This window comes from Phyllobates terribilis, unplaced genomic scaffold (assembly GCF_046119375.1).
Source record: "Phyllobates terribilis strain yellow unplaced genomic scaffold, ASM4611937v1 Scaffold_10__3_contigs__length_209671492, whole genome shotgun sequence".
Classification (NCBI taxonomy): domain Eukaryota; kingdom Metazoa; phylum Chordata; class Amphibia; order Anura; family Dendrobatidae; genus Phyllobates; species Phyllobates terribilis.
The window spans coordinates 191,415,996-191,441,928 of NW_027362770.1; the positions used below are offsets into that span (position 1 = coordinate 191,415,996).

Genomic DNA, 25,933 nt, shown 5'->3' on the forward strand with positions numbered 1-25,933 from the left:
TATACCATCCATATAATGTTGTATACCCTTTATATAGTGCTATAGATCCTCCATATACTGCTGTAAATCATTATGTGGTGCTGTATACTCCCCATATAGTGCTCCGTATACCCCCATATATACCAGATACTCAGATCCCGCAGCCCCTACATTGGAGACCACCCTATTGATCATTTACAGTCCCCACAAATCCCTGCACCATAAATGAAAAGTGCTTCAGGAACTCATCCCTTCTCCTGAAACACCCTGACCCCACAATAAAGAGGTCAGATAAGGCAGATCACTGGATCACCACCTTTTTCTGCTGCTCCTCTTTACAAAGTGTGAATTCTGCCTGATGCAAAGCTTTTACCTCTACATCAGGTGATTCATCTAATAATCTGTTAGGTGGGGACCACAAGGATCTGGACTGGGAGCAAACTGGGGCCAAAAAGAGGTTTGGAATAATTATCTTTAATCTCTTCATTAATGACCTTGTGAAGGAGAGTAAAGTTCCAGTCTACAGAAAAGAAGGACTTGGGAGTTCTGGTTACAAGTTGAGCAATCAATATCAGGCAGCAGCAACAAAAGCAAATAAGATTTGAGGATGTATAAAGAGATCATTTGATCCCAATGTATTTGTGGCCTCTAGATATTTATAGAGGGGTAGCCTTTATAATATGGGATCCAGTTTGAGGCTCCACGTCTTAAAAGTATTAAAGGTGTCACCTAGATTAACATTAGCATGTTATGAAGGACTCCTGCTGGTCACCTCTCACTTAATGAACCCATTCTCTGAGCACTGGGTCCTAGTGCCCTCTGCTTCCAGTGTTCTCCTGGTAATGGGGGAGGATGGGCTGTTAACTCTTTCAGTGCTTAGCTGCATTTTCATGTTTCTCAATGTTCAGATCTGCACTTCCTCTGATGTTACACACCCTTTGCTCCCCAGACCAGTGGAGAAACCTGATCAATGAACTTTCAAAGACTGATCTATTTCTTGGTCTGAATCTCACATTGTTCATTTATCTCAGCAACCGATCCTGCTGTGAAAAACAAGTGATTGGCTTCTCCATTAATAACAAAGGACAAGATGGTGGGTATAAAGCACCATATAGATTTATACAGCACTATATGGGGGTTTATGGCACTACATGGATGAATACAGTAATTTTTATTTATATAGCGCCAACATATTCCACAGCATTTTACATTTTAGAGGGGACTTGTACAGACAATAAAACACATTACAGAATAACCTGTATAAACCTATAAGAGAAATGGTGCACCCCAAAAATGCAACTCAGTGCTAGAGAAAGAATTAAAAGATATATATTTTATTTAGGTATATTTAAAAACCAAAATCACTACAAAAATATAAAAGAAAGATCAATGGGTATGAGGTGAGAGATACATGAAAGAAAGATCACAGAGGGGCATAGGGGCTCTATATATAAGGGTGCATAAGGGTCCTTTGTATTAATAGATGCCAAAACGGCAGTATTCCTGGTTTAAGCCACAAACATGCATGGACTCGTAGGACAGTACCAGTGCCATGCGCACAATTCAAATAGCAACCTAGTAAACAGTATACACATATATGTGCGCTCGCCACTTAACATGAGTCAGGCTTACCCATATGTATCCCGTTGTGATCGCGCCCCGACGTGCGTTTCACGTGGTAGGCTTCCTCGGGGGGCGGTGTGGTATGTATGAGGTCTCATGTCCATTTATATCCCCATCCTCAATCAAAATGTCCATAACAGCCATTGGTGACGGCGCACGCGAGCGAAATCCCGGCGTCCATAGGTCACTTCCAGCCATCGCGATGACGGCGCGGGTCAGGAAAGTGTTTCCTGTGATGTCATTTCCCGCGTCACATCGTATGGATGCCTTCGGTGATGATGGTGCTGCAGGGATCCACCGCACGTGCGCACATCCAGGTGGCCATTTTCCTTATGGGCAAAAATGAAGGGCAGAACTCACCACTCTCTCATCTTAAATCATTGTCCAATTAGTGGGTTGTGGAGAGTATTGGGACCGGGGGACCAAGAGAGGAGCATAGAGAGACAACAAACGGGACAGTCACAATCCGTATGGGAACAAGTAAATCTCATTAAATGGGACATCACTCAAATGCAATATGCGTCGGCATATGTGGTCCCAAGGAAGACAATCCTATATTTCTTCTGCGTTCCCAAATCTAGGACTGTGTTTATCTCCATATGCGCTCCATTTCTCACAGGATCCCATAATGGCTTATAGAGTTGAGGGTCACGTCCATCAATAGGTAGGGTATATAAATAGAGACATCAAAGATAATCTTGTATCCAACTATGGAATGTGAAAAGAGTATATAAAAATCAGTTAAAAGAACAACATACAAATTTAAAACCATTTGGAGAGAGAGGGACAAAAACACGGATTAGCTCTTATAGAAAAGGTGAGAACGATAGTTTTTCATTTAGCCCAGAGGGGGACATGGTGTCCAGAGCAAAAATCCAATGACAAAAAAAAAAATATATATATATCTTTTAATTCATTCTCTAGCATTGAGTTGCATTTTTGGGGTGCACCATTTCTCTTATAGGTTTATATACTTTATGATGTGGTAAAATCCCCTCTTTCCCCGTGTATGGGATAACATGTGAGTTAATCACCCGTTGCGTAGGTATTATGCATATATTGACTATACTGTGTATTTTCACAGCTATTCAACCTGAACGCATGGACTATAAGGCACGTGAGAAAACGTGGCTTACCAAACTAGATGAGGTATTTGGTGAGGAATCATGTGTGGTTTTAAAAACTGGAGAGACTGAGGACTTGATTACTAAGTTAAAACAACTTTATAATAAGAAAACATGGATATGGTGGAACAAAGCTTTCCTAGAGAGATATATTAAGGGACTGATTCCCCGAGGCCTTCGCGTGCAGGTTTTTCCTTCATTTACAATTGAAGATGAGGGGTTTAAGAAGGAGTGGGAAAACCTATCTAACTGCTCCAGGGGGTACATGGAATTATGAATCAAATCCAATATGACCACCCTGGAAATGATTGAAAGTGAAATCAACTCAATCCAGGTGACTTTGACAGAAAAACTTGACTCTGAAGCATTGTTGAAGGTTAATAAAGATCAGGAGGGGGACTTTGTGATATGGGAAAAAGAGATTGTGAATTCTAAGTCTAAAAAATATCAAAGGGATCTCTTGGATTACGCTGAGAACCATGTTTATAGATGGAGGAACAAACAGAGGTCGAACAATGCGACCCCCAGACCCCGGACACACTCTTTCTCATCCTTATCCTCAATGGATGAGGATCCCTCTACAAGCGGTCAGTTTGGCAATACTTATAAAGAGCGGATTGGTCAGGGAAGGCAAGGATCTAATAAGGGCAAAAGCCAGAATAAACGCAAACTAACACCACCCCAGTCCAAGGAAAAGAAGCCCAAACAAAGCACTAGTTTAGAGGTAATCAACCTTTCTGAACACGTATTAACCGATGCACAACGGGAAGTACTTAGCTTAGGTCTTACTTTTGTCCCTGATAACAACTTTGATTCTTTTTTAGCAATAAAAGACTTACAACTCTTTCTAAGAAAAGTAACTTTACGAAAACTTCATACTCGCCCGGTGAGTGGACAGGACCTGAATACCTTACAAGAGGAGGAAGCGTTAGCGGCATTGGAGGAGTTGGCACAAGAGAGTATCCCTGCTGCTACAGGTGCCTTCCCGTCCTCGGTGTTGCCTAGATCGACCACGTCCCCCCCCCCTTCTCCCTGTGCCCCCAGATAGAAATATTTAACAAACTTGTTAATGAGGATTTTAAAAGGATTCCCAATTGGAGGAGAAATGATAATTTGACGGGGGTCCAACATAAAGCCCTCAAGGAATTGAGGGGCATGAAGGATGTGGTCATAAAACCAGCAGATAAGGGGGGCAATGTGGTGGTCTGGCCGGCTCGGAGGTACGAGAAGGAGGCCTTTAGACAGCTGAGGGACCGTGAGGCATATACCCCTCTTACCCATAATCCCTTGAGTGACTTCTCTCAAACTCTAATTGATATTCTGGAATGAGCATTTGCACAGGGGATCATCCCCAAAAAAATATTTGATGGGTTGGTGGTACAGTGTCCGGTAGACCCTACATTCTATTTACTACCCAAAGTACATGAGAATGCTCTCGAACCCCTGGGACGTCCGATTGTCTCTGGCATAGGAGGGCTTTGTGACCCTGTGTGCAAATTTATTGAACACTACTTACATCCTTTGGTCGAAAACTTGCCCTCCTATGTCAGGGACACTACGGACGTCCTTAGAAAAATCGATGGTCTGTACTTGGATTCAGATATGACCCTGGTTACTGCGGATGTCGAATCTCTGTACACCAGCATTGATCATTCGGATGGATTGGAGGCAGTAGAATTCTTCCTTAGTACGAGTAACCTAGACTCTGCACTATGGCACCTTGTTTTGGAACTCCTACAATTTATTTTAACTCATAATTTTTTTACATTCAAAGACCGCTTCTTCTTACAGAGACGAGGCACTGCGATGGGGGCGGCGTGTGCGCCGTCGTATGCCAACCTCTTTCTGGGATATTGGGAGAGGGAGGTTGTCATTGACGGCGCGGGTGCCTCCTCCCATGCGCAGTGCTGGTACAGATATATAGACGATCTATTTATCATTTGGCAGGGGTCGGAGCCTGGGCTTCATGACTTCATCTGTGAACTCAATAAGAACAAAAGAAACATCAAACTCACTCACAAACACTCGAGGAAAGAGATTGACTTCTTGGATGTGAAAACAAGAGTGCAAAATAATGGTGTGCTCCAGACGGATGTGTACCGGAAGGAAACATCAGTAAATTCCCTCCTCCATGCAACATCGGCACATACTGTACATACAATCCGTTCAGTACCAACAGGTCAATTTCTTAGAGTGAAGCGTATCTGCTCCTCAGAGGAGATCTTTGAGGCTCAGGCTCGGGACCTGTCAAACCGATTCTTTGAACGCGGATACAGTAGGAGAGCTGTAAAACAGGGATACCATTGTGCCAAAAAAACACCTCGAGACTTGTTATTGGTGAATAAAAGTAAAAACTCCAAGAAAGATCCCCCTTTGAGATTTATCTCAACTTTCAACAATCAATGGCCGAGAATGCGACAAATATTACAAAAACACTGGCCGATTCTCACTACAGAACCTACTTTGAGGAAAATCCTTCCTGACCATCCATTACTTACCGCAAGGAAAAGTCGGAATTTGAGAGACATCTTAGTAAGGAGCCACTATGTGGCAAATCCTCCGAACCCGTTCGGTGCTGGTGTGCAGAGATGGGGCTGTTTTCCATGTGGATCCTGCATGGCATGCAGAAGCATCACTAGAGCTGCCTGTTTTTCATCTTCTGATGGGGGTAGGGACTATCGGATCACTCATTACATCTCTTGTAGTACGAGTTATGTTATTTATCGTGCCACTTGTACTTGCAACCTCCATTATGTAGGACTCACGTCCCGACAGTTCCACATACGAGTGAGGGAGCACATCAGAGACATTAAAGCCGCGAGCACGGCTGAGGATGTCTCTGTATTAAAAACCATCCCAAAACACTTTAGGTTACACCATAAGTGCAATACTGATGAAATTAAATTTATTGGAATAGGCAGAATATTATGTGGTATCAGGGGAGGTGACAGAAAGAAAATCTTAGCTCAAAGAGAATGTCGTTGGATTTTCGCTCTGGACACCATGTCCCCCTCTGGGCTAAATGAAAAACTATCGTTCTCACCTTTTCTATAAGAGAAACATAACATAACCTTCTTTTGAACCTGCTTGGACATCAATGTATAAATAAACCTTTTCTCTTTCATATGTGTATGAGATAGAGTGAACAGGGATATGGCTCTGAATCCCTATATGAAAATCTACTTATATATTCTCCCTGTGAGTTGAGCTTTTTTGTCCCCCTCCCGTTCCCTTCTTCCTTTTCCCCTCCCCCCCTCCTCTCCATCTTCACCCCCCCTTTTCACCACTTATTCGTTTCTAATGTACTGATTATGCCCTCTTATCCCATGCTATCCAAGATCGTTTATAAACCCCTGTACATATCCTCACTCTTTGCATTTTTATCCTCCCACTGGAGGTTGTGTGGCTTTAAGCTTATGAGGTATATATATATATATATATATATATATATATAGGGGGTGTGTCTTATAGATCTTATGTATACGAGGCGTCCCCCCCCCCCCCTTTTTTTTTTGTCATTTGCACATTCCCTCTTTAGGGGCATTGTGCAGGCATTATGACATAGTGGGGATGCTCTTTGTGGTCGGTCATTGTGCTATGCTTGCTGAGACCACTGATTTTGGGTCTGTGAGATGGCTATGGGGCGGTGGAGTGCAGGCTTGCGTTCCACGAAACCGGAAATGACGGCGGTGGAGCGCAGGCTTGCATTCCAAGAAACTGGAAGTGACGCCGCGGTGTGGATCACATGACCGGAAGTGACATACGTGGAGCGCAAACAGCGTTCCACGGCGTGGGAATGGAGCATACTGCATGGGAAGTGTTAGATTGTCTCGTTTTCAGGGGGTCTTATAATGGATTTTTCTATGTGGGGGTCTTAGATGTGTCTCCTCGGGGGGATCCTGCCTTGGGGGGTAGGGGATCGCTGTCTGCCCTTTATGGGGCGTTTGTGGATCGCTGGGGCATGTATGTGTGGGTGGGTTTAGCTCCTGCAGGGGGCATTTGCATATACGAGCTTTAATTGGCTAAAGTTCGCTGCTATTTACGGTGTTATCCAATGAGACCAGATGTGTCTCAAGGTACACACATGGGAATTATTTGGAATAATTGTACCTGAACATACTTAAGGCAATCAACCTGTGGCCATTTTGCCACTGCCTTTTCTATATACCTGCATGGAGGGTTACCATACCCTAGACCATTGATAATAATTTTTCTGTTACTCCCCTGATGAATCACTTGATGGTGAGGAAACGCGTTGGGAAACTTCTGTAGGGTCCATGTAGGGCTGATCAGATCTTTAGGGTCAGCTGTGGACTGCCCTTGTCAGGGCGGGAGCTTTGGGGTCCTAGGGACAGCATATGAGAACAGGGCATTATAGGGTCAGAGGTGGATGACCGCTGGATTAACCCTGTGCTATTCTGTGGAGAAATTCGTGCTGCAGGACCGGTGAGATTGTTCCTTTTCTTTCTACTTATGAATTTCCACTGTTTGCATATGATAGTCTCTCTCTACTATTAAGGAGTAAACATTATTGTAGTAAATTAAGGAACATATATCTCCTGTTGTATTTTCTGAACTAGTCCACCCCACTGGGTGAATAACATCCCTATTTATGTTTGTTTGTGTGTATCTAGATACTATTTTAGATTTTAATTATCCCATTAAAAGTTATATTTTAATTCTGCCATTTTTTGCTGTATATGTTTTATTGTGAGTCCGTAAAAGTGGCGTAATACCTCTGACAACATTGTTGACAGCAGTGATCTGGGTGTCCGAAATGCTTCCAGGGGTCTTCCCCCTGCTGATCCCAGGTCATTTGAGCACTCTTCCCATCGATTTGGGCAATTTTTAGGCCCTCTGCAGACCGCCGGAAAAATGCTAGTTTCCCATAGACTTACATTGGTCTCGTTACTCGGTCCTAGCACTCAAGCATTCCAATTTGCTCAACCCGAACGACGAGTACCCGAGCATTTTAGTGCTCGCTCATCACTAATAACAACCTATTCATACAACCTTTTTCTTGTAGGACACCTGTAAGGAATAAACAATAAACACAATTAAAACAATCAGCATCTCTTCAGCTGGAGTTTTTCGCACGTCTTCAATCAGATGTCTCTCACTAGGCTTTAACAGTTATTTTTTTCTACAAAGTCTTTTAAGGAAAATTAATAATAAAACAAAAATAAATAATAATAATAATGTTTAATAAAACAGGCACAGTAATGTCAGTCTCTTCAGTAGCATAATTCAGCACAGATTAGATCTTTTCGCAGCGCACTTCTATGCATACACAACCACCGGCTTTTCCTTCAATAATACACAGCATTCTTTATCCTGCATGGAGATGAAGGGGGGAGGGTTTGATGAGGGAGAAGATCCCTATGACATGATTCCTTCCAGTCCTTATCTTCCTGCCCAATAATACTCCACACTGTTAGCTCAGGGAGTTTATCTAACCTGTGTTTAGCTTCCCTCCTGACTTTAATTCAGTTCCCTTGAGATACAGATCACACACCCACTTTCTCTTCGGCTTCAGCCAGACAGTAAACAACTTCCCAACAATCCCCCTGGGGCTTTGCTAAAACACTCCCTGTCTCCTGTGACTGTGTTAACGTGTAACCCTCTAGTTGCTGGATGCATTTGGAGCACAACACTTCCTGTCTCCTGTGCTTGTTACTTCTAATAGTTGTTGGATCCTTTTGAAGCAACAGCACTACTTCTGCATGTCACAATAATGTCCTCTACCCCACATCCATCATAGTGTCCTCTGCCCACTCCATCATAGTGTCCTCTGCCCCACATCCATCATAGTCCTCTGCCCCACATCCATCATAGTTTCCTCTGCCCCACATCCATCATAGTTTCCTCTGCCCCACATCCATCATAGTTTCCTCTCCCCCACATCCATTATAGTGTCCTCTCCCCCACACCCATCAGAGTGTGCTCTCCCCCACACCCATCAGAGTGTGCTCTCCCCCACATCCATCAGAGTGTTCTCTCTCCCACATTGTCTTCTTTCTGTGTACTGGGAAAAAAATAAACACTTACCTCTCCATCTCCAGAGCCTCGGGCTCCGAGTAACAGGCCAGATTGCCCTCATTATTACAGCCCAGAAAGGGTCCCACGCCATCTCCGCTGCACCGGCGGTATGTCTGCTCCTGGCCGTGCATATCCATGTCATAAATGTCTGAGAAATTCCCCTTCACAGTGAACCTATCAGCATGTTTTCTACATATGTTTTGTATCGCCACATCTGTAACTGTAATATTAAAAAAGCCGAAAAGGAAAAAAATAAAAAATGGCAGAATTCCTGTTATTTGGTTTCTTCATGTCCTAAAAAAATACAATTAAAGGCAATCATAACTTCTCATGGATTTCACCAAAATATCAATAAAAACTGCAGCTCAGTGCACAAAAAACCTCTCACACAGGTTCATTAATATAAAAATGTGACCTGTCTCAGAAAGTAGCGACACAAAATGAATTTTCATTTTCACAAAATTCTGAATTTTCTTAATTATTAAAATGTAAAAATATCTTGGAAGTTCGGTCAATCACTACCACAGTCTTGTGGAACGGTAGAATTATGTTGCCAGATCATCTTTACTGCACAGCGAACACCTTAAAAAATAAAACCCAAATAACAATGTAGGTCGTCCCTTTGGATCCACCCCCCCCCCTTTTTCAGTACATTTATTATATGGTAAAATTAATGGTGTCACTTACAACTACAGCTGGTGTCTCAAAAAACAAGTCCTCACACGGATATGGTGATAGGAAAATTACACAGTTTTGGCTCCTAGAAGAAGGAATAGAGCAAAAATGAAGTAAGGGAGGGGATATGTACAAAATCCCTACCTTGCCAAATCCACAAGTCAAGACAAATTAGCATATAAGGTGGATATAAAACTTAACTTTTACTATCAAAAGATAAAAACTGACAATCCTCAATACAAAATATTGACAGTACACATAATAAATACATAGAACACATAAAACTGAGAAAATTGCCCGTGTCCCTGTATGGGATCATAAACGGACAATGGTCAGAAAAAATGGCATCAGCAAATACCAAAAAAAGTTACATTTTATATCCACTTTATATGCTAATTTCTGTTAGAAGAAGGGAATTAAAATGAAGCTACAAAAATGGAAAAACCTCCCCGTCATGATGTGGACTGTGCCCCTCAGGAGTCCTGCGCTCAGTTGGGGTATACAGGGCGCACGGCACAGTAGTAGCAGAGATCCATAGATCCTATTGTAAATACGTGTCCGATTTGCTGCGGATTTGTAACCTGTGAATTGTAAACAGCAGTAACATAACCAAGCCTAGAACATGGATCTGGTACCGGAACCAAACTGCAAAAATAAGGCTCTGATCACATTTGTGTCTGTGATTTGTCAGAAGCCTCCAACACCTCTAACACATACTTGCAGGTGTTCACTGACACATCTATAACTGAGTGTATAGCAGTTTCATCCAGCAGACACTAGATGGCGCTGTGGTTCCCGGTGACGTCATCGCTCCTGCAGCCTCTAGTCATTAATAGCAGCACTCAGCATTGCCGGGTGCGGTGGTGCGCGCCTGTAATCCCAGCTACTTGGGAGGCTGAGGCTGGTGGATCGCTTGAGTCCAGGAGTTCTGCACTGCCCTGTGCTATGTCAATCAGGTGTCCGCACTAAGTTCAGCATCAATATGGTGACTCTGGGGGAGCTCAGAGCTACCAGGTTGCTCTAATGAGGGGTGAACCAGCCCAGGTCAGAAACAGAGCAGGTCAAAACCCCCGTGCCGATCAGTAGTGGGACCGCACCTGTGAATAGCCAGTGTAGAGCAGCCTGGACAACACAGCGTGACACAGACTTTATATACAAATAGCAAATAAGAATTTTATATCGGGAGATCATTATTAACCCTCAGTCACATCTGGAACAAATATCATTACATTGTTGGTTTGAAGGTGAAGATAATGCAAAACACAAAAATGTATATATTTAACCCCTTACTGGCCCAGGGCGTATTAGTACGCCCCAGGCCATCACCCCCGATTCAGTGACGGCTCCGGCGGTGAGCCTGCACTGAACCAGACACATGTCAGCTGATTATTACAGCTGACATGTGCCCGCAACAGCCGCAGGTGGAATCGCGATCCACCCGCAGCTGTTAACCCTAGAACGCATGACCATAAAAATCTACACTTTCACATACCTGGGGCCTTTTAGGCCCGTGTGCAAATAATAAATAAATGACCAACTGGAAATGACAAACAACTATATACCTGAGGAATACCTAGAGTTTCAAAATTCTAACTAAAGAAATCTTGCAGAAAATAGAAAACAATTAACAGGGCGGGCCTGCGAGGCCTCAGGTATGCGTTCTAGGGTTAAAATGTTAAATGCCGCTGTCAATCTCTGACAGCGGCATCTAACATCGCTGCGCCGGAAGCGCAGCATTAGCCCCGCCCATCGGTGACCCCGTCACATGATCGCGGGTCACCGATAGGTGGTCATGACAACTCTGGGTCTGCAGCAGACTCCAGTGGTTGTCATGTAAAGATTACTATGAGCACCACCTAGTGGTTGGCGCTCATAGCACAGGAGCATTTCTGATAAATAGAGGTGATCTGCTCATCTCCTCTATGTAGCAGAGGCGATCAGGTAATTGCTGCTTCTAGTCTCCTATGGAGACTATTGAAGCATGCAAAAAGTTGAAAAAAAAAATGTTTTTAAAAAATGTAAAAAGAATATAAAAGTTTAAATCACCCCCCTTTTGCTCCATTCAAAATAAAATAATAAAAAATAAACCCCACATACACATATTTGGTATCGGCGCGCTCAGAATCGCCTGATCTATCAATATAAAAAAAGAATTAATCCGATCGGTAAACGACGTAACGAGAAAAAAATTCCAAACACCAGAATTACGTTTTTTTGTTCGCCGCAAAATTGCAATAAAATGCAATAACGGACGATCAAAACATCGTATCTACCCCAAAATGGTATTAATAAAAACGACAGCATGGCGCGCAAAAAATAAGCCCTCACCCGGCCCCAGATCCCGAAAAATGGAGACGCTACGGGTCTCGGAAAATGGTGCCATTTTTTTTTTAGCAAACTTTGGATTTTTTTTTCACCATTTAAATAAAAAAGAACCTATACATATTTGGTGTCTACGGACTCGTAATGACATGGAGAATAATAATGACAGGTCAGTTTTAGCATCCAGTGAACGTGGAAAGAAAAAAAAAAAACTGTGGAATTGCATTTATTTTGCAATTTCACCGCACTTGGATTTTTTTCCCGTTTTCCCGTACAAGATATGGTAAAACCAGTAATGGCGTTTAAAAGTACAACTCATCCCGCAAAAAATAAGCACTCGCACGGCCATATTGACCAAAAAATACAAATGCTATGGCTCTGGGAACAAGGGGAGCAAAAAACGAAAATGCAAAAACGGAAAATCCCAAGGTCGCGAGGGGGTTAACCCCTTAAGCCCCGCGGGTGGTTTGCACGTTAATGACCGGGCCAATTTTTACAATTCTGACCACTGTCACTTTATGAGGTAATTACTCTGGAACGCTTCAACGGATCCCCCTGATTCTGAGATTGTTTTTTCGTGACATATTGTACTTCATGATTGTGGAAAAATTTCTTCGATATCACTTGCGTTTATTTGTGAAAAAAACGGAAATTTGGCGAAAATTTTGAAAATTTTGCGATTTTCAAAATTTGAATTTTTAAGTAGAGATGAGCGGTGTTCGACTAGAACTGTTCGCCAATCTCAAATTCGAGCTGTTTTGGGCGGTGTTCGAGTTGTTCGACGAACCCGAACGATTTGCAAAAAATTCGGCTGTTCGAGGTTATGTTCGATAACTGTTCATGCACCAAAAGCGTGTCCTGCATGTCTGGTGCTATTTAGAGCACCAATCATGCAGGGATTGTCTGCCACTCACTGTAATGCCACAGCCATGGTGGTTGTGGCATTACAGTGATTGCCCAAATCGATGGGAACAGTGCCAACAGTGAAACATGAAAAGCCGGCAATTCAGCAGCGGCATACACCGGTACCCGACAATTTAGAACCGAAAGAATAGAGCTTCACACATAGATTAGATAAGATATAAACATGTCAGCCACATATATACGAAGCACAGTGACAGTGTTGCTTACTGTACTTGTCATTTAGCGTAAAGGATTTATCAAAAAAAATAATAGTGTTTTCATGCACCGTCTCTTTAAAAAAGCCGGCCGGCAATTCAGCAGCGGTACCCGACAATTTATAACAGACAGAATAGAGCTTCACACATAGATTAGATAGATAGAAACATGTCAGTCACATATATATGAAGTACAGTGACAGTGTTGGTTACTGTACTTGTCATGTAGCGTAAAGGATTTATCAAAAAAAATAATAGTGTTTTCATGCACCGTCTCTTTAAAAAAGCCGGCCGGCAATTCAGCATCTGTACCCGACAATTTATAACAGAAAGAATAGAGCTTCACACATAGATTAGATAGATAGAAACATGTCAGTCACATATATATGAAGTACAGTGATAGTGTTGGTTACTGTACTTGTCATTTAGTATTAAAATAAAGGATTTATTATTAAAAAAATTGGCGTGGGGTTCCCCTTAATTTTAGGCTCTAGCGGAGGTTAAGCAGACGGCTGGGGCAGATGTTTGAAGCCTGGGAAGGGGGTAATACCCACGGAGCTTCCCAGGCTACTAATATCAGCCCCCAGCTGAATACATAGCCTTTACTAGCTATTAAAATGGGGGACCCCCCAAAAAAAATGATGTGGGGTCCCCCCTAATTTAATAGCTAGCAAAGGCTAGGCAGACAGCTGGGGGCTGATATTAATAGCCCAGGAAGGGAGCCATGAATATTGGCCCCCTCCCAGGCTAGAAACACCAGCCGTCAGCCGCCCCAGAAATGGCGCATTCATAGGATGCGCCAATTCTGGCACTTAGCCTCGCTCTTCCACGCTGCCCTGGTGCGGTGGCAGGGGGTAATAGGGTTGGGGTTGATGTCAGCTTATAATGCCAGCTGACATCAAGCCCAGGTTAGTAATGGAGAGGCGTCTATAAGACACCCCCATTACTAACCCCATAGTCAAAGTTAAAAAAAAAACACAAACACCCAGAATAAAGTCCTTTAATTGAAATAAAGACACAATTCTTTATTGTTCTAAATTAAACCATACTTACCGTCACGCCCATTCCAGCTGAAGCCAACGATCTCCTGCAATAAAAGAAAAATAACAAAGCAACCTCATCCTTACCTTTCCATGGTTCCCACGACAGCTTCAGCTCTGCTACATCGAGATGACAGGCTGGACCGCAGCAGAACGCTGCCATCCAGCCTCTCATCCCGCAGACACTGAGAAGCGCAGGCTTGCTTGCGGTGCTCAGCGTCTCTCTGTGACGACATCCAGATGAGCCGAGTTCATGTCCAATGAACTCGGCTCACCTCATGCACGTCACTGACAGCGTGGGAAAATTCTCACGCTGAAGCGGTGAGTGCAGGAGAATTTTCCCACGCTGTCAGTGACGTGCATAAGGTGAGCTCATGTCCAATGAACTCAGCTCACCTCCTGCACGTCACTGACAGCGTGAGAGAATTCTCCTGCACTCAGCGCTTCAGTGTGAGAATTCTCCCACGCTGAAGCGCTGAGTGCAGGAGAATTTTCCCACGCTGTCAGTGACGTGCATGAGGTGAGCCGAGTTCATTGGACATTAACTCGGCTCATCTGGATGCCCTCACAGAGAGACACTGTGGAGCGCAAGCAAGCCTGCGCTTCTCAGTGTCTGCGGGATGACAGGCTGGATGGCAGCGTTCTGCTGCGGTCCAGCCTGTCATCTCGATGTAGCAGAGCTGAAGCTGTCATGGGAACCATGGAAAGGTAAGGATGATGTTGCTTTATTATTTTTCTTTTATTTCAGGAGATCGTTGGCTTCAGCTGGAATGGGCGTGACGGTAAGTATGATTTAATTTAGAACAATAAAGAATTGTGTGTTTATTTCAATTAAAGGACTTTATTCTGGGTGTTGTGTTTTTTTTAAATACTTTACTAGAAATTCATGGTGGTCATATCTAATATTGGCGTGACCCCATGAATTTCGGGCTTAGGGCCAGCTGATAATGCCAAGCTGGCCCTAACCCCTTTATTACCCAGTGAGCCACCGCATCAGGGCCCTGGATGAGTTGGGTACAGCGCCAGAAGATGGCGCTTCTATGAACGCGCCATTTTCCGGGGTGGCTGCGGACTGCAATTTGCAGCGGGGGTGGCCCAGAAAGCTTGGGCCTCCCTGCGCTGCGGATTCCAGCCCCCAGCTGCCTAGTTGTACCTGGCTGGACACAAAAACAGGGCGAAGCCCCACGTCAATTTTCTTTAAATTATTTCATGAAATAATTAAGAAAAAAAGGGCTTCCCTATATTGTTGTGTCCGGCCAGGTACAAATAGGCAGCTGGTGGTTGGGGGCAGCCCGTTCCTGCCTGCTGTACCTGGCTGGACACAAATATAGTGCGAAGCCCCACGTCAATTTTTTTTAAATTATTTCATGAATTTCCTGAAATAATTTAAAAAAATTGAAGTGGGGCTTCGCACTATATTTGTGTCCAGCCAGGTACAGCAGGCAGGAACGGGCTGCCCCCATCCACCAGCTGCCTATATGTACCTGGCCGGACACAACAATATAGGGAAGCCCTTTTTTTCTTAATTATTTCATGAATTTCATGAAATAATTAAAAAAAAAGTACGTGGGGCTTCGCCCTATTTTTGTGTCCAGCCAGGTACAACTAGGCAGCTGGGGGCTGGAATCTGCAGCGCAGGGAGGCCCAAGCTTTCTGGGCCCCCCCCGCTACAAATTGCAGTCCGCAGCCACCCCGGAAAATGGCGCGTTCATAGAAGCGCCATCTTCTGGCGCTGTACCCAACTCATCCAGGGCCCTGGTGCGGTGGCTCACTGGGTAATAAAGGGGTTAGGGCCAGCTTGGTATTATCAGCTGGCCCCAAGCCCAAAATTCATGGGGTCACGCCAGTATTAGACATGACCGCCATGAATTTCTAGTAAAGTATTTAAAAAAAACACAACACCCAGAATAAAGTCCTTTAATTGAAATAAAGACACAATTCTTTATTGTTCTAAATTAAACCATACTTACCATCACACCCATTCCAGCTGAAGCCAACGATCTCCTGCAATAAAAGAAAAATAATAAACCAACCTCATCCTTACCTTTCCATGGTTCCCACGACAGCTTCAGCTCTGCTACATCGAGATGACTGGCTGGACCGCAGCAGAACGCTGCCATCCAGTCTGTCATCCCGCAGACACTGAGAAGCGCAGGCATGCTTGCGCTCCTCACTGTCTCGCTGTGACGGCATCCAGATGAGCCGAGGTCATGTCCAATGAACTCGGCTCACCTCATGCACGTCACTGACAGCGTGGGAAAATTCTCACGCTGAAGTGCTGAGTGCAGGAGAATTCTCCCACGCTGTCAGTGATGTGCATGAGGTGAGCTCATGTCCAATGAACTCAGCTCACCTCCTGCACGTCACTGACAGCGTGGGAAAATTCTCCTGCAATCAGCGCTTCAGCGTGAGAATTTTCCCACGCTGTCAGTGACGTGCATGAGGTGAGCCGAGTTCATTGGACATGAACTCGGCTCATCTGGATGTCGTCACAGAGAGACGCTGAGCAGCGCAAGCAAGCCTGCGCTTCTCAGTGTCTGCGGGATGACAGGCTGGATGGCAGCGTTCTGCTGCGGTCCAGCCTGTCATCTCGATGTAGCAGAGCTGAAGCTGTCGTGGGAACCATGGAAAGGTAAGGATGAGGTTGCTTTATTATTTTTCTTTTATTGCAGGAGATCGTTGGCTTCAGCTGTAATGGGCGTGATGGTAAGTATGGTTTAATTTAGAACAATAAAGGATTGTGTCTTTATTTCAATTAAAGGACTTTATTCTGGGTGTTTGTGTTTTTTTTTTAACTTTGACTATGGGGTTAGTAATGGGGGTGTCTTATAGACGCCTCTCCATTACTAACCTGGGCTTGATGTCAGCTGGCATTATAAGCTGACATCAACCCCAACCCTATTACCCCCTGCCACCGCACCAGGGCAGCGTGGAAGAGCGAGGCTAAGTGCCAGAATTGGCGCATCCTATGAATGCGCCATTTCTGGGGCGGCTGACGGCTGGTGTTTCTAGCATGGGAGGGGGCCAATATTCATGGCTCCCTTCCTGGGCTATTAATATCAGCCCCCAGCTGTCTGCCTAGCCTTTGCTAGCTATTAAATTAGGGGGGACCCCACGTCATTTTTTTGGGGGGGTCCCCCATTTTAATAGCTAGTAAAGGCTATGTATTCAGCTGGGGGCTGATATTAGTAGCCTGGGAAGCTCCGTGGGTATTACCCCCTTCCCAGGCTTCAAACATCTGCCCCAGCCGTCTGCTTAACCTCCGCTAGAGCCTAAAATTAAGGGGAACCCCACGCCAATTTTTTTAATAATAAATCCTTTATTTTAATACTAAATGACAAGTACAGTAACCAACACTATCACTGTACTTCATATATATGTGACTGACATGTTTCTATCTATCTAATCTATGTGTGATGCTCTATCTTTCTGTTCTAAATTGTCGGGTACAGATGCTGAATTGCCGGCCGGCTTTTTTAAAGAGACAGTGCATGAAAACACTATTATTTTTTTAAATAAATCCTTTACACTAAATGACAAGTACAGTAAGCAACACTCTCACTGTACTTATTATATATGTGACTGACATGTTTCTATCTATCTAATCTATGTGTGAAGCTCTATTCTTTCTGTTCTAAATTGTCGGGTACAGATGCTGAATTGCCGGCCGGCTTTTTTAAAGAGACGGTGCATGAAAACACTAATATTTTTTTTAATAAATCCTTTACACTAAATGACAAGTGCAGTAACCAACACTGTCACTGTGCTTCTTATATGTGTGACTGACATGTTTCTATCTGTCTAATCTATGTGTGATGCTCTATTCCTTCTTGTCTAAATTGTCGGGTACCGGTGTATGCTGCTGCTGAATTTGCCGGCCGGCTTTTTTAAAGAGAGTGTCTTCTGAGCAGTTTGTCAGCTTTTGGACACCTTTGCAGGTGTTTTCTATGTGTTTCTATGTGTTTTTGTTTGCCTGCCATTGGTTTTAACGGTGTTCGACGGTGTTCTAAGGTGTTCGACGAACAGTTCGACGAACAGTTCCTCGAACATCCCGGTGTTCGACGAACCGAACCGAACCCGAACACTACGGGGGTGGCTCAACACTATTTTTAAGCCCTGAAATCAGAGCGATATGTCACACAAAAGAGTTAATAAATAACATTTCCCACATGTCTACTTTACATCAGCACAATTTTGGAACCCAAATTTTTTTTTGTTAGGGAGCTATAAGGGTTAAAAGTTGACCAGCGATTTCTCATTTTTCCAACAAAATTTATAAAACCATTTTTTTAGGGACCACATCACATTTGAAGTCACTTTGAGAGGTCTTTATGACAGAAAATACCCAAAAGTGACACCATTCTAAAAACTGCACCCCTCAAGGTGCTCAAAACCACATTCAAGAACTTTATTAACCCTTCAGGTGCTTCACAGGAATTTTTTGAATGTGGAAGAAAAAAATGAACATTTAACTTTTTTCACAAAAATGTTACTTTAGACCCAATTTTTTTTATTTTCACAGGGGTAACAAGAAAAAATGGACCCCAAAATTTGTTGTGCAATTTCCCCTGGGCACGCAGATACCCAATATTTGGGGAAGAAACACTGTTTGGGCGCACGGCAGGGCTCGGAAGGGAAGGAGCGCCATTTGACTTTTTGATTGTAAAATTTGCTTGAATAATTAGCGGACACCATGTTCTGTTTGGAGAGCCCCTGTGTGCCCAAACATTGGACCTCCCCCACAAGTGACCCCATTTTTGAAACTAGACCCCCCAAGGCACCTTTCTAGATGCATAGTGAGCACTTGGAACCCCCAGGTGCTTCACAAATTGATTCGTAAAAATGAAAAAGTGAAAAAAAAAAACACTTTTTCATTTTTACGAATCAATTTGTGAAGCACCTAGGGGTTCCAAGTGCTCACTATGCATCTAGATAGGTGCCTTGGGGGGTCTAGTTTCCAAAATGGGGTCACTTGTGGGGGAGCTCCAATGTTTGGGCACACAGGGACTCTCCAAATGCAACATGATATCCGCTAACAATTTGAGCCGACAATTTGTTAGCGGATATGATGTTGCATTTGGAGAGTCCCTGTGTGCCCAAACATTGGAGCTCCCCCACAAGTGACCCCATTTTGGAAACTAGACCCCCCAAGGCACCTTTCTAGATGCATAGTGAGCACTTGGAACCCCAGGTGCTTCACAAATTGATTCATAAAAATGAAAAAGTGTTATTTTTTTTCACTTTTTCATTTTTACGAATCAATTTGTGAAGCACCTAGGGGTTCCAAGTGCTCACTATGCATCTAGATAGGTGCCTTGGGGGGTCTAGTTTCCAAAATGGGGTCACTTGTGGGGGAGCTCCAATGTTTGGGCACAGAGGGACTCTCTAAATGCAACATGGTATCCGCTAACAAATTGAATGGAAAATCGGCTCAAATTGTTAGCGGACACCACATTGCGTTTGGAGAGCCCCTCTGTGCCCAAACTTTGGAGCTCCCCCACAAGTGACCCCATTTTGGAAACTAGACCCCCCAAGGCACCTTTCTAGATGCATAGTGAGCACTTGGAACCCCCAGGTGCTTCACAAATTGATTCGTAAAAAATGAAAAAGTGAAAAAAAACCCACTTTTTCATTTTTACGAATCAATTTGTGAAGCACCTAGGGGTTCCAAGTGCTCACTATGCATCTAGATAGGTGCCTTGGGGGGTCTAGTTTCCAAAATGGGGTCACTTGTGGGGGAGCTCCAATGTTTGGGCACACAGGGACTCTCCAAATGCAACATGATATCTGCTAACAATTTGAGCCGACAATTTGTTAGCGGATATCATGTTGCATTTGGAGAGTCCCTGTGTGCCCAAACATTGGAGCTCCCCCACAAGTGACCCCAATTTGGAAACTAGACCCCCCAAGGCACCTATCTAGATGCATAGTGAGCACTTGGAACCCCTAGGTGCTTCACAAATTGATTCGTAAAAATGAAAAAGTGTTTTTTTTTTCACTTTTTCATTTTTACGAATCAATTTGTGAAGCACCTAGGGGTTCCAAGTGCTCACTATGCATCTAGATAGGTGCCTTGGGGGGTCTAGTTTCCAAAATGGGGTCACTTGTGGGGGAGCTCCAAAGTTTGGGCACAGAGGGGCTCTCCAAACGCAATGTGGTGTCCGCTAACAATTTGAGCCGATTTTCCATTCAATTTGTTAGCGGATACCATGTTGCATTTAGAGAGTCCCTGTGTGCCCAAACATTGGAGCTCCCCCACAAGTGACCCCATTTTGGAAACTAGACCCCCCAAGGCACCTTTCTAGATGCATAGTGAGCACTTGGAACCCCAGGTGCTTCACAAATTGATTCATAAAAATGAAAAAGTGTTTTTTTTTTCACTTTTTCATTTTTACGAATCAATTTGTGAAGCACCTGGGGGTTCCAAGTGCTTACTATGCATCTAGATAGGTGCCTTGGGGGGTCTAGTTTCCAAAATGGGGTCACTTGTGGGGGAGCTCCAATGTTTGGGCACACAGGGGCTCTCCAAACGCAACATGGCGTCCGCTAACAATTTGAGCAGATTTTCCATTCAATTTGTTAGCGGACACCATGTCGCGTTTGGAGAGCCCGTGATGTGCCTAAACAGTGGAGCTCCCCCACAAGTGTCCCCATTTTGGAAACTATACCCCTCAAGGATTTTATTAAGGTGTATAGTGAACATTTTGAACCCAGAGGTACGGCACAGAATTTGTTTACATTAGGTCATCATATTGAATAAGTTGTCATTATTCTTGAGCGCAAGTGCTCGCTACTTGAGTTTGCATCGGGTACTCAGGTATGCACCATGTACAGCGTGTGCTCGAGTGACATGCTCGAGTCCCTGCTCCGCATGTTTCACGGTTATTAGGCACCCAAAAAAAAACATGCGGGGATCGCTCATGCATGGCAGGCAATCCCCGTAAAGTTTTTTGGCCGCGAAGCATATGGGGCAGAGACTCGAGCATGTCACTCAAATACCCACGATACTCAATGCATACCAGAGCACCCGATGCAAACTCAAGTAGCGAGCACTTGCTCTCAACACTAGTCACCATATCGTCATCTTTTTTTCTTACTTTTGAAAAAAATCCCAACCCCAGCCCTAGCACAACCCTAGCCCTAGCACAACCCTAGCCCCAGCACAACCCTAGCCCCAGCACAACCCTAGCCCCAGCACAACCCTAGCCCCATCCTAACCCAAGAGTTTATTTTTCCTTGTGCAGTATAAGTGATTAGACGACTTTATTCTTCGGGTCGGTGTGATTACAGCAATGCCAGAATCATATGGGGTTTTTATGACTGACAGCTGTCACACACTAAAAGACGCATTTTTTGTAAAATCTAGTTTTTGCATCGCCATATTTTGAGAGCTATAATTTTTCCAGATTTTGGCAGACAGTCATGTGACGGCTCGTTTTTTGCGGGATGACTTGACGTTGTTATTGGTGCCATTTTCAGACACGTGACGTTTTTTGATCGCTTTCTATTCGATTTTTGGGAGGCAGAATAAACAAAAACCAACAATTCAGGAATTGTTTTTTTTTTTTTATTCTGTTCCGCATGTGGTAAAATTGATGAGGTAGCTTTATTCTTCGGGTCAGTACGTTTACAGCGGTACCACATTTGTATAATTTTTCTATGTTTTGGCGCTTATACACAATAAAAGCTATTTTATAGAAAAAAATATTTTTTAGCATCGCTTTATTCTGAGAGCTGAAACTTTTTTATTTTTCGGCTGATGGAGCTGTATGGCGGCTTGTTTTTTGTGGGACGAGATGACGTTTTCAGCGGTATCATTTTTATTTATATGCGTCTTTTTGATCGCGTGTTATTCCACTTTTTGTTTGGCGGTATGGTGATAAAGCATTGTTTTTTGCTGGGATTTTTTTTTTTTTTTTTTTTACCGTGTTCACTGATGGGGTTAACTAGTGGGACAGTTTTATAGGTCAAGCTGTTCCGGACGCGGCGATACCAAATATGTGTACTTTTATTGTTTTTTTTTTATAATAATATTTATTGATGGGTACATTATATTTTTATTTTTGGTGTATTATTTTTTTTGATTTTTTTATAATATTTTTACACATTTTTTTTTTTTTTCCACTTTCAGACAGTTTGTACACCTTATTACTTTGTCCCACTCTGGGACTTTCACTTTTTTTTTTCTGATCGCCTGCATGGCATAGGAATGGAGCACCATCCCTATGCCATGCAGGCTGTCAGAAGTGCACAGTGTTAAGATTGCTTGGAGATGCACTGCGCATGTCCAAGCAATCTTCCTGCTCTCTGGTGACCCGGATGTTGTCATGACGACATCGGGTCGTCATGGCAACACCCGGGAAGCCGCTGCAGTCTGCGCTGGAAGCCGGAAGAGGAGGTGAGTATCGCCGATCACCTCCCCTTGCCCCCGCAATGCCGCGATCGATTTCGATCGACTTCGATCGCAGCATAGCGGGGGTTAATGTGCTGGGAGCGGTGCAGGACCGCTCCCTGCACATAGTACCGGGTGTCAGCTGTGACAATCAGCTGACACCCGGCGGCGATCGCGCCCGCACAGCCTGTGTGCGCGCGCGATCGCCATGACGTACTAATACGGGTCTGGCTCTTAAGTCCCAGGGCACAGACGCGTATTAGTACGTCAAATGTTATTAAGGGGTTAATATGCGAGCGGGTTTGTACGTTCTCACCAGGGGCGTACATAGAAGTCATGGGGCCCCATAGCAGAAGCTCTAATTGGTCCCCCCCCCCCCTACAAAAAATAAATATTTGTCTGTGTCACAGAAGAGCAGATCTCATAACTTTCCAGCCTTTACGTAGTAATTTTCCTCCTTCTGAAGTCGTAGATTCCTCCTTCATTGCCCCCATAAAGTATGATGCCAACAAAAGTGCCCCCCAAACAGTATGATACCCCTATGGTGCATTCCTCCACATGCACAGTATAATGACCCTATTGTACCCCACTTCAACTCCCACGGCAAAGTATGGTGACCCTAACACAGTATAATCCCCCAACTGTGAACCCCACAGAGCCTTCCATACACTCTCATGGCCCCCACACAGCCCTCCAAACAGTATAATGGCCCTCACACAGCCCTCCAAACAGTATAATGGCCCACACAAACCTTCACACTGTATAATTGCTTTCATACAGTATAATGGCCCCCAACATAGCCCTCAAAGTATTATAATGGCCCCACATAGCCTTCCATATAGTATAATGCACCACCAATAATCTTCCATATAGTATAATGCGCCCCCATAATCCTCCATATAATATGATGAACTTCCCATGGTCCTCCATAGAATATAATGCACTCCCCATAGTCCTCCATACAGTATATTACACACCTCATAGGGTAAAATGCAGCCCCCATATAGTATAATGCACGCCACAGTCCTGCAGTATTATGGGCACCACGTACTCACTGATTTTAAAATACAGTATATATTAAATAAGCCGACCCGAATATAAGCCGAGGCCCCTAATTTTACAAAATAAAAATGGGAAAACCTATTGACTTGAGTATAAGCCTATGGTGGGAAATGCAGCAGCTACTGGTAAATTTCCCCATCCTCGTATGTGTGGCCCCCTCAATCCCACAATCCCTGGTATGTGTGGCCCCCACAATCCCTGGTATGTGTAACCTCTTCAATCCCCCAATCCCTGGTATGTGTGGCCCCCTCAATCCCACAATCCCCCAATCCCTGGCATGTGTGGCCTCCTCAATCCCACAATCCCCCAATCCCTGGCATGTGTGGCCTCCTCAATCCCACAATCCCCCAATCCCTGGCATGTGTGGCCTCCTCAATCCCCCAATCCCTGGCATGTGTGGCCTCCTCAATCCCCCAATCCCTGGCATGTGTGGCCTCCTCAATCCCACAATCCCCCAATCCCTGGCATGTGTGGCCTCCTCAATCCCACAATCCCCCAATCCCTGGCATGTGTGGCCTCCTCACTCCCACAATCCCCCAATCCCTGGCATGTGTGGCCTCCTCACTCCCACAATCCCCCAATCCCTGGCATGTGTGGCCTCCTCAATCCCACAATCCCCCAATCCCTGGCATGTGTGGCCTCCTCAATCCCACAATCCCCCAATCCCTGCCATGTGTGGCCTCCTCAATCCCACAATCCCCCAATCCCTGGCATGTGTGGCCTCCTCAATCCCACAGTCCCCCAATCCCTGGCATGTGTGGCCTCCTCAATCCCCGGCATGTGTGGCCTCCTCAATCCCCCAATCCCCGGCACGTGTGGCCTCCTCAATCCCCCAATCCTCCCCGGCATGTGTGGCCTCCTCAATCCCCAGCACGTGTGGCCTCCTCAATCCCCCAATCCCCGGCACGTGTGGCCTCCTCAATCCCCCAATCCTGGTACGTGTGGCCTCCTCAATCCCCCAATCCTGGTACGTGTGGCCTCCTCAATCCCCCAATCCTGGTACGTGTGGCCTCCTCAATCCCCCAATCCTGGTACGTGTGGCCTCCTCAATCCCCCAATCCTTGTACGTGTGGCCTCCACAATCCCCCATTCCTGGTACGTGTGGCCTCCACAATCCCCCATTCCTGGTACGTGTGGCCTCCACAATCCCCCATTCCTGGTACGTGTGGCCTCCTCAATCCCCCATTCCTGGTACGTGTGGCCTCCTCAATCCCCCATTCCTGGTACGTGTGGCCTCCACAATCCCCCATTCCTGGTACGTGTGGCCTCCTCAATCCCCCATTCCTGGTACGTGTGGCCTCCTCAATCCCCCATTCCTGGTACGTGTGGCCTCCTCAATCCCCCATTCCTGGTACGTGTGGCCTCCTCAATCCCCCATTCCTGGTACGTGTGGCCTCCTCAATCCCCCATTCCTGGTACGTGTGGCCTCCTCAATCCCCCATTCCTGGTACGTGTGGCCTCCACAATCCCCCATTCCTGGTAAGTGTGGCCTCCTCAATCCCCCATTCCTGGTAAGTGTGGCCTCCTCAATCCCCCATTCCTGGTACGTGTGGCCTCCTCAATCCCCCATTCCTGGTACGTGTGGCCTCCTCAATCCCCCATTCCTGGTACGTGTGGCCTCCTCAATCCCCCATTCCTGGTACGTGTGGCCTCCTCAATCCCCCATTCCTGGTACGTGTGGCCTCCTCAATCCCCCATTCCTGGTACGTGTGGCTTCCTCACCCCCCCCAATCACTGCACACATAAAACAATAAACACTTATACTCACCTTCCTTCCTCACCCCTGCTCCAGCGCTGAGTCCTGTCTGCATCTGAGCAGCGGGCGCTCTCAGACACAGAGGTGAGCTGCTGCCGGCACATTCACTCCTCTGCACTGACAGCAGGAGATGCGGCTCAGCTCTCCTCCGTGCCCGCTACTAAAGAGAATGAATATTCCGTCTTCTCCACGCCCATGGGAGTGGAGAAGAGGGAATATTCATGTCCCTTTAGCAGCGGGGACACGTGATAGCTGCAGCAGAGGCTACAGCGTGTGCCCCGCTCCTGCACTGCCGCAACCCGCTCCTCTGCCGCCGCAACCTCTTACCTATCCTCCTCGTTCCCACGCTGCTTGGGGCCCTCACCGCCCCCTCCGGCCACGGGCCCCATAGCAGTGGCGTGGTCTGCCGCCATTGGCGGTACGCCACTGGTTCTCACTATTTCCCCAGATTCAGCTTTTCTGTCTCCTGATCTCTCTGTGACACTGAGCGCTACTGACACCTACTGGCAGAACTAAGAAAATGCTTCCATCTACTGTGCAGTACTGGGTGTTACCAGCAGAGGCAATCTGTATTAAATATAAAAAGTAATATTATCATTTATGCTTGCAGCACCAGTAATTTCATGGTGCGGTACATGAGAAGGGGTTACATACAGGATGCAAGTATTAAACACGGTCAACAAACTAACAATGACAGACTGGTACAGAAAGGAGAGGACCCTGCCCTTGGGGGGTTACAGTATACAGGATAATGAGGAGGAGACAGTCGGGTAGGGGGTTGCGGCAGCTCCGGTGGTGGTGAG

General features: G+C 45.2%; 1 long non-coding RNA gene across 1 annotated transcript; it reads right to left on the reverse strand.

Annotated features, from left to right (window-relative positions):
* Positions 1-1,118: 1,118 nt before the first annotated feature.
* On the reverse strand, positions 1,119-25,625 carry LOC141164318 (uncharacterized). Its single transcript, XR_012250894.1, has 5 exons — positions 25,458-25,625; positions 9,453-9,525; positions 8,775-8,985; positions 7,463-7,757; positions 1,119-2,310 (listed from the first exon to the last, which is right to left on the reverse strand). It is a non-coding gene; the product is annotated as an uncharacterized lncRNA (long non-coding RNA).
* Positions 25,626-25,933: the final 308 nt, after the last annotated feature.